The sequence below is a fragment of the Bos grunniens genome, chromosome 14, assembly GCF_055505025.1.
Source record: "Bos grunniens cultivar Pamir isolate PY7600 chromosome 14, Bosgru_T2T1.0, whole genome shotgun sequence".
Classification (NCBI taxonomy): domain Eukaryota; kingdom Metazoa; phylum Chordata; class Mammalia; order Artiodactyla; family Bovidae; genus Bos; species Bos grunniens.
In genome coordinates, this window is record NC_141178.1 from 68166956 (window position 1) to 68175349 (window position 8394).

At 38.6% G+C, this 8394-nt stretch overlaps 1 pseudogene; it reads right to left on the reverse strand.

Moving 5' to 3' along the window:
- Window positions 1-7541: 7541 nt before the first annotated feature.
- Window positions 7542-7649, reverse strand: LOC147359616 (U2 spliceosomal RNA; annotated as a pseudogene).
- Between the last annotated feature and the right edge of the window lie 745 nt (window positions 7650-8394).

The window sequence follows — 8394 nt, forward strand, 5'->3', positions numbered from 1 at the left end:
GGATATTTTTGCTTAATTTAGATAAGATGGATTTTCTGATACTTATGATTAAAAGCATAATAACTAAAGTATTGACTGCAAAAATAAAATAAAAGCAGTAGTTGCTTTGTGCCACTGTCCTTGTCCCCAGCCAACATTGTTTCTGGGTCACACTTGTTCTCTAAGTTAGAGGGGAAGGTAGGTCTCTGCATTGCCTCACCTCCCCATCCTACCGCATACATGTAATTCAGTTTACACTGGACTTTGCAATCCTGACCAGGCCACTCATTCATTCAATGCACACAAACTAGCACATTATACCTCAAAACTTTATATTCCATTTTTGTGGGCTTCTTTGGTGGCTTAGATGGGAAAGAATCTGCCTGCAGTGCAGGAGAGCTGGGTTCAATCCCTGGGTCAGGAAGATTCCCTGGAGTAGGGCATGGCAAGCCACTCCAAGTATTCTTGCCTGGAGAACTCCATATGAACTGACAACTGCTAAACATAGACTGGAGTGCCAGCCTTCATGAAAGTTGATTGTGAGGGCAATCCCTGACAAAGAGTTAGTGTGAAGGTGAGCAGGAAAGGCTTCATAGAGGAAAACAGATCCACATGAACTTTTAGAGGATTGGTAGGAATTTACTATCTAGTCAAGAAATTATGTGGAATCTTAAGAAGAGAGAAGACAGGTAAAATCATAGAGAGGATAGATATTTGGAGAAATGCAAATACTTGCCAGAGTGCAAAGTACACAGTAAGAGTTTGGAAGAAGAGTCTAGAGAGAAAACAGGGTTCTGGTATATCACACTGAAATTCTTGGACTTCTATACTATGGGCAAGGAAGACCGCAGGAGGGAATTCAGGTGGATGAGGTTGCTCTCACCTCTGTTGGGCAGTTGTGATAAGACTGCTTTTCCTTCCCTTGTCTAGCCTTTCAAAAAACTGTATGCAGACTGGCATCTTCTTTACTGACCTTCCCCTATAAGACCTGTATCATTCCCAGGAGAAGGTGTTGCCCAGGAGAGCTGGAGTCTGGCTGTGCATATTGTACAGGATTCAGAACTGTTCTGTCTGAACCTTTTGGTACTTTGCAGACAGTTTCCACTGCTGTTATTTTATTCTCCTCCTTCCTCCTGCTCCTGATCAATTTTCTTTTGCTTTGGATTAATCCTTGCTAAGCTCGCATGTCACATCGCTCCCTTTTTGTTTTACAGATCCAATAATCAGATTTGCATTTTAGAAAGAGTGGGCAATAGTTTTGAACAGGGTAAAACCGAAGGCAGTGAAAGGAGATGGGAAGTTGTTGCAAAAATGCAGGGGAGAGATGAGAGTATGGGGGGTGATGAAGAAGAGAGGAGAATTCAGAGTGATTGCCACCATGCATGTAGAATGGGTGACTGCAGTTGGAGTCTGTGTATCAAAAAGCAGTTAGCATATGTTCTGAAAGAAACTTCAGCATGTGGAGGCTTAAACTACATTTGGAATTGAATTTCCAGGCTCTGTAAATTTACAATATGCTTCCTCAATCCATGCCCACCCTCTTGCTCCACAGTTCAATAAAATAGCTAAATAATTAAATCCTAAAATGCTTCCAGGATATGCTTTGTTATTGAAACACATCTGCTACATGTTGGAGGAGCCCTTCCCAGCAGATGTTCCTTTCCTTCGGCTTGTTTGTTTATCTATGGAAATGAGTATCTTAAACCTCTTCCCCTGCTAAGCTTAATAAAAAGGAATCCTTTCCACACTCATCTTCTTCACGATGCCCCTTGTGGCCCTTTGTCAAACCATTAAGGACATATGCTGTGCAGCTAATTATTTTTTTCCTCCTACTGCAGTGCATTAATCCAAGGGAAGGCCATCTTCAGCTCACAACGTCATACGGGGCAAGGAATCTGAACACCATATTCTCTCCCAAAGAAAACAGTCTAGTTGGATGAAACCACACTGAAAACCAGGACTCTAAAGAGACAGTGACTCTCTCATTAACCCTGGTATAGTGCAAGCTATTCATTGAGGCTGTTAATGGAGTTTAGTTGAAGTGTTGCCCACCAATAAACTAGGAGATGGAGAAAGCCAACCATAAACTGAGCCAGTATAGTTTGGTGATGAGCCAAAAAAAGTCACCTGATTTGGGGGAAAGTAGGAACTGTGAAGAGTAAGTAGACAGGATTCAACACACTCTCTTTAAGGGTCATGAACATAAGGTAAGACAATAAACATTTTGGAGACATTCATGGTCTCCAAATTTATTGAGACCATTTACTGAAACTCAGTGAAAGAGTCCCTAGGGAACTCTTAAGAGAGACCTTTGCTTTCTGTTTATGCAAGATGGTCAAGATTATTTGGGCTCAATAAAAAGATATAACAAAGTCATTTTTGAAACACAGATGAGGGAGGAAGAAAAATGAGATTTTAATTAAAGTTAAGTATGGTACAGCTTAGCAGCACGAGGGGCCCTAGGGTGTATTCTAAAATTATTTGCATGTGTCATAATATCAAAACAGGAATACATACATATTTCCTTTAGGAATATATATCGCTTTAGGGTGAAATAAGCATTTGACTCATGAATCCCCTTTTGTACAGCATTTAATTTCACTAACTCTCTAGAACCTGGACTTTTAATCATGATCAAATTTTCTTGGTAGCATATGGCTTATATTTTATAGATCAGTGTCCCATTACAAGAGAAATATTGTGTTGTTAAAAAGAAGCTGTTCTCTCTCTGTTCTTATGGGAAGAAACTTTTCTGTCTGTCTAGATGTTTGTAGAATGTTTTTCTTTAAACTTGAAATTCATGTTTCTGCCAGGATGTGTCTACACATATGACTCTCTGATTTTGCTTAGCATACACTGAACTCTTTCCATTTGCATCCTCAGGTCATTGGCTCAGAGACGGTCTCTTCTTTTATATATGCCATCATTGATTTAGTTGTGTTTTTCAATTTCCTTTTCAGGTATAGCAATTATCCAGGTGATTCTCTCTTTCCTAGTCTTGTGTGGCCATCTTGCCCTCTCTATTTTCATGTCTTTGTTTTCTCAGGTTTTCCTCCACCATTTTAATTTGATTTTCCACATTCTCATCTTTTCTGCCACCATCTGCCTTCAATATGGTCTGTAATTCTGCTACTATAATTTTGGTATTTTTGCTTTTTTTATAGCTTACCTAACTTCATTTTCATCCCATTTTGCTATTCTTTTATTTCAGCCTACTTTTCCTGTGTGACTTTTTCCTTTTTTCTCTTTCTCAGTGTATTTTATTGACTATTTAGTTTTCAGATTTTCTTTTCAATTACAATATGTCATTTTAAAAAGCATATGTTTGTACTTCTTATAGTTTCTTTTCTTTTTCTGTAGTTTGTATATGCACAATATTTTCTTAATTCACTTGAATCAGCTTTCGATGAAGTAAGGTGTCTCCAGACTTGGTGTTTGCCAATAATGTGAGAATTTCTCTTAACTCTGCTACTTATTTGTCTAAGGCTGGACTCCCATTTGCAGTCTTCAATGGAGTGAAGGACAAGGCTCACAACCCCTTCCCTAGTTTCTATAAAATACCCAGGTAAAAGGAATCTATTTTATTGAGCTGGAAACCTTTCTATCTCTATAGCATATATGACACATTCTGTCTAATCTCCAAAAATGCAATGCTTCTACATATATCTTTTTTTTGTATTTGCTTTCACTGCTTACCATTGAGGATCATAGCTCACAAGTTCTCTCCCTCAAATACTGACATTTTCTGCCTTATTGTATTCTTCACTGATAGAAGACATAGATGGAGGAGAAGAAATGATTATTTGAAGGAAAAAATCAGTACCTGTGAATTAATTGTCTGGTTTTAATTTGATGGAGATCCAAGTGTCTTCATGAGGAGGACAGTCTGATATGGAAGAATTTTCTTCCAGTTTCTTTGAAACAATACTTTGAACATGAATACAACTATTTGCTAAAGAATAGGTATAAGGGTTGGTCATTTTTTTTTCCAGTTTTTTTGCAATATATTCCACTAGGTGCAAAATTATTAAGAATCCTTATAAAAACCAAGTTTTAATTTCAGTAGAGGTGGGGCAGGAGGAGAAGGGGATGACAGAGGATGAGATGGCTGGATGGCATCACTGACTCGATGGACATGAGTCTGGGTGAACTCCGGGAGTTGGTGATGGACAGGGAGGCCTGGCGTGCTGCAATTCATGGGGTCGCAAAGAGTCAGACACGACTGAGTGACTGATCTGATCTGATCTGAAGCCTTTGCTTTACTCACTGTCTTCATGGGCAGCAGGAGAATGGACAAAGCTGTGTGAGGAGCTGCTAAAATGCCAGATGCCATTTAGAACTGGAAGGCACCCAGCAATTAGCATCTGTTCAGTGCCTGTAATGTGGTAGATGACTTACATAGAAATGAACCTTTGGAATAAAATTCATTCATAATGCTGGGACTCAGTGTACTATAAATCACCCAATTTCCTTCACATCAGTTTGCATTTTGGTTCTAAGCTAAAAGTTTCAGAAGAACTAGTTGTTAAAAAAAAAAAAGAGCTAACACTTGAGGTGAAATCATTTTTGTCATCACATATATGAAGATAAGAATAAAAGAAAGAAAAACATTCTACCCCACAGATATAATCCTCACAACCATCTATGACCTGTGACTATGAGCCCACTTCTTATGAGGAAAAGATGGAGGAGGAGTAACATATACTCATGACACAGCCATTAAGTGACAACCAGGAGCTTTAATTCAGACCCAAGTCTGGGTGAATTCAGAGGCTCAGTTTTCTACTCCTGTGTATATCACCTACCCACAAATTCAAGAAGTGCTGAAGAGGTTTCTCTCAAATCAGTTTCTGGTGACCACAGGCATACAGTACAAAGAAGTCCCACCTTGGGGTCTGTAGTGTCTTATGAAAACACTTATTTTTGCTTCTTAGTCTCTTCTTCCCTTGGAACCTGGCATACGTCCTTAAGGAAAAGGAGGTTGGAGGCCAAACAAGGAAAACTCTCTACTGTACTTCATCCCTCCTCTTTCCTCTAATGCCCAGTCCTAATCTTAGCACCATGTGTGTGCTAATGCCATCAGACATCTAAAAAGAATGACTATTCTATATACATAAGAATAAATTCACCTAAATTTCATGAATATTGTGGATTTTCTTGCAGTAGATACAATGTTTTCTTTATTGACTCTTCCATTCCATTCCAGGACTTTAATTGGGGGGATTGGCATTGTCTATGTGGGAATGGATAAAGTGTAGATATAGCCAGGACCGGGGATGCAATCTTTTGTTAAAGAGAAGAGCAAATGTAACTGGCTCATAACTTTAAAAGAAAGCAAAGTAAGTGGCTCTTAGAAGGCAATGATGAGAATTCTCCTTCAGCACCTCGCCCATGCTTCAAAGGTGATCTTCTCTATTTAAAGTGGATTAGAGGTAAATCTCATATTATATATGGTACATTGACCTCAAAGTGTTTGCCACTAGATATTATAGAGGCTATTTCCTAAAATTTAAAAAGAGATGTGTTGTTTCCATGAGGATCTTTCATGATCAGTCCAGTATCAATCCCACCACCAATGGATTTTAAAGACCATCTATCATTGTGGTATGTGAGCGATAAAACATGGGATACTTCTTGTAAAATTAATATAAAAAATAACATTCATCTTCTTTCCCCCCTTTCTTCTCTCCTCTTCCCATCTGACTGTGCTTATATATATATATATATATTTTTTTTTTTTTACTGGGCTTGGAAGCTTCTATAAAAACTATTTCCCCTGTATTCTCTAAGCTCATTTTAGATCAGGGACAAATTAAAATTAAAACCAGTTCTGAGGAAGAATCACTAATTCTTACTGAACAATAGCCAGAAACCTTTCAGGAGCAAGAGAGATCTTCTTCTTAAGTGTCTTTAAATAAGTAGTGTGTCATCCATCCCCTTTGAGTTCTGTCCTAGAGAAAATGCTTCCAGGAATTATACCTTTACTAGCTGTCTACATAGCATCAAGGAGCTAGGTGGAGTCAACAAACAACAAATCAAATAGCAAGAACAAAAATCAATTGTCTAGATACTGGTTCCCTATATACCAAGTAAGTGGATGTTTGATTTTTTGATTTTTTAATGTAGGTGTTAGACTCCCATGTCTGATTTATTGTTTCATACCCCAAGGCACCTAGCACTCTGTCTTGCACCTGGCATATGTGGCTGATAAATATTTATTGAATGAATAAATGCATGAAAAAAGATAAAGTATGGATGGGGGTAAGTGATGACATTATATCAAAAGGAATTCAAGATATAAAGCCTTGAGAATCTTTTTCATTGACAGTGATAGGATTTGAAGAAAATGACATTTCTCTTTTGTTTTTGTGTTAGAATTTTCTGAATTCTCTAATATAATATTCTCAATCACGGCATGCTAGACAAAGGTGGCAGAGGAAGGACAGTCCTTTAGCTCAGGTGATAGTCAAGCTAGAATTGCTAGGGTTAAAACCCATAGTCTTTGTACTGCTGCTGCTGTTGCTGTCGCTTCAGTTGTGTCCGACTCTGTGTGACCCCATAGACGGCCTCCCACCAGGCTCCTCTGTCCCTGGGATTCTCCAGGCAAGAACACTGGAGTGGGTTGCCATTTCCTTCTCCAATGCATGAAAGTGAAAAGTGAAAGTGAAGTTGCTCAGTCATGTCCGACTGTTAGCGACCCCATGGACCACAGCCCACTAGGCTCCTCCGTCCATGGGAGTTTCCAGGCAAGAGTACTGGAGTGGGGTGCATCGCCTTCTCCCAGTCTCTGTGAGCTTCATCCATATATTCGAGTCTACAGCTGGTTAATATAAAACAAGGAGTAAAAAAGAGGGCACACCCAGTGTTTTTCCATGTAGTGAATGGCAGGACAAGGATCAAGAAGGTAAAAAGAACAAAGAAGCAAATTTTAGCCAAATATGAGAAATGATAGTCCAAACAACATGAGTTCCCACCCAATAATGAAGAATAATTTCACACAGAACCATGTTCCTCCAACACTGGGGATATCCTTATGTATAAAGTGTAGGGTATTATATAAGCTTTTCTGCAATAAAGGCACATTTGGTAAGATGGCCAAGTCATTGTTCCTCCTGAAGGGACAAAAGTACCTAAAATATACGAAAAATACTATGGAGGAAGTAGAGGGAGATAGTTTAATGCCTGCCATTTTTTAATACTCAGAACACCTTAGAATTGGCCCTACTACCCTATGCAGAAGAGAAACTCAGACTTTCAAGGATAATCACACATTTCAAGCAAACCAGGACAAAACGAATGGAAATCAACAATATAGCCCTTCTTTTCCTTTTTCAACCAGGGCATAGCTTTTTCAAAGACCGTTTTCTTCTCGCCATACAAATACTATCCATTTGCAAACAGAGAATACTGAACTGTGATACCCTACTCCCCACTACACTAGCCAATCTTTTTGACATTCAGGACATATATTCTTCCAGTACTGCTTTCTATTATAATATATATGGATTTTTATAGAAATGGATTTTAATAAAGTTTTTAACTTAAAATGCTTTTGAGAATAAAGAGGGTATAGGTAACTTTGAATGGGCAAGCTTTGGATACTCCATGGAGCAGAAAACTACTTAGAACAGATACTACACTTGATTTTAGCCAAAAGGCTGAGAAGTAAAGTAGAAAACTCCTTAGAACATAGATCTTTCAGTAATTTCTCCATTTCCCCCCTGCCTTTAGTGATCCTTGTTTAATTGTGTGTGTGTGTGTGTTTAATGTCAATGTCAAGTGTTCCAGTTTCATCAGCGTCATTAAAATATTTAATTCACATGAGTGTTGAGAAAATGATGTGCATTATTAAAAGGGCTTTGCAGTTCATGCAACAGAAGAACCATTCTTTTCTGCCCTGGTACTAATGAGATGGGGGCTGGTGGAGCTGTCTTGATCATGTCACCTGTTAGAACAATCACTCCCTCTGCAGTGTCCCATGGAGATCCACAGAGAAAAGCCTCTGTGGTAACCAGTTAAGAGTTTATTGCAACAATTGCTTTTACCTCCTTTAGAAACCCCTGTTCCTAGAGAACACATCCCTGAGGAACTGTAATGGGAACTTTCATGACATGGGACTTCCAAGGATAATCATTATTATTACCATCATCCTCATTTTAGTAACTGTAAAATCTTGAACAACGTCACCAAAACTAGTAGCTTTATGTACGTTCTATCATAAGAATTCCCAGTGGTTGCTTTTAAAACTATATTCTTTGGTACCAACATTCTGGACAATTGCTTCAGTCATGAGAGGGGAGTCTGAGTATGTCAGGCTCAATTCCTGCTCCCCAACCTGCAAATTTAAAGTTCCACATTTATTTCATGTTATCACAAGATAAGAAGTTTCTCTAGTCTCACCTACCTGTTTTCCAA